Raw genomic sequence first — 1,553 nt, 5'->3', positions numbered from 1 at the left:
TCCTTCGGCTCTCTTTCTGTTTACTTCTGGCTGAACTTCTTCCTCTTTTTAAACTGAACCACTGCATGAGTAACACCGACCTCTGAAGCACAGACACATCATCACAGTCAGGACACTAGAGCTGTGGTTCTTAACAGTTTTTTTCATTTCAAACCTTTATTTATTCTCGAAGGGACATTGAGGTTTCAAAAAGAACAAATAAATATAATCAGTCACAGAAACAACAGATTAATATAAATTAAAACAGTTACAGTTTGACACACGGTGGCTACAAATCAAAGTCATAGACTCTGCAAGAGAGGGAAGAACTTTAATCTTTATTCTCGTTTCATGAGCCCGGGGCATCAACGGAAAATGCTGATTTGCCAAATTCTTTGCAACCTCGAGGGACTTTCAGAACTAGCCAATCAGTAGAACGAGTCGTGTGCTTGAAAAAAAAAAAAAAAAAGATTTGGCATGAAGATGCTGCACTTTTATTTTGAAGGACATGGCTTTCCTATGACGTGCGTGCAGTAGTAGTGTAGTCTATTCACACTCCATGTATCCACTGATGGGGTAATCCCAGCTACAGTTACAAACTTGATGAGCCTTGATGAGCCTGACAGTAGTTGCATTCATATTGCACTTTTTTATTTTCCTGTCATGCACTGCCACCTGCTGGTCACTTTGCTTGACTATTATACTGTTTTTATTTAGTGATGTTGATATACTGTGAGGTTTCGTTCCATCTCAGCTCCATATTGCACCATTTTTCATTGAAGAAATTAAGTGGTCGAAAAATGGGTGGAAATTTGGGTGGCAATTTGTCATTTAAGCTCCTGTGAGGAACTTTTGGTTTGTGTTGATTTTGGCGCCCCCTGTGGACAAAGCCGTACCTCTCATCTCTTTGCTGTTTTTGTCCTTTACATGCTAAGTGGTGTTTTTTAAGAAAAAATCTCATCCTGCTTTCTTTAACAGTCATATGTATCACTCACTTTAAATTATTGCTCTGGAAAATGTAAACAAAGGCAGCGTGCAGTTAATCACTTCATCTGACACTTAACCCCCCACCAGTAGTTTCAGGCACTAAAAATAACTATATAGAAATAATCAATCTGGTCGCTGATGGTCTGGTTTGCTTTTGTAGCTCATATAGAGTCATCAGAATTAATTTCAGTCTGTTTCATAACCAATGAAAAACATCTCACAGGAGCTTTAAGGAGGTGGTGGTGGGTCCTGAGGCTAGACCAGTTGAGAGCCACTGCATTAGAGAATGAGTCAAACTACATCTACTGAACAGAACAATCACTGGACTGGATTTCTCAAGCTCTAATCTTTCGTGCAACAAAGCACAAAGAACTGACCAAACATGTTGGTTAACTTTCAGTTTGGTTGCATAACAGAGATTTAGTAGGAATGTAAATGATTCATAAAAATCTGATTTTCATTCAGTGTCCGTTTATGATCGACAAATGCAACACTTTCAAAAACTGAATTCTCAAATAGATTTATGTTTTAAATTCTAGTTTACATAAAGACAAACACTACAAGTCTTACAACTATGACACCTACAG

The sequence above is a fragment of the Semicossyphus pulcher genome, unplaced genomic scaffold (assembly GCF_022749685.1).
Source record: "Semicossyphus pulcher isolate SPU_LCO1_2020_fin unplaced genomic scaffold, fSemPul1.0.p SCAF_22, whole genome shotgun sequence".
Lineage (NCBI taxonomy): Eukaryota > Metazoa > Chordata > Actinopteri > Labriformes > Labridae > Semicossyphus > Semicossyphus pulcher.
Note: the sequence above shows the minus strand (reverse complement) of the source record.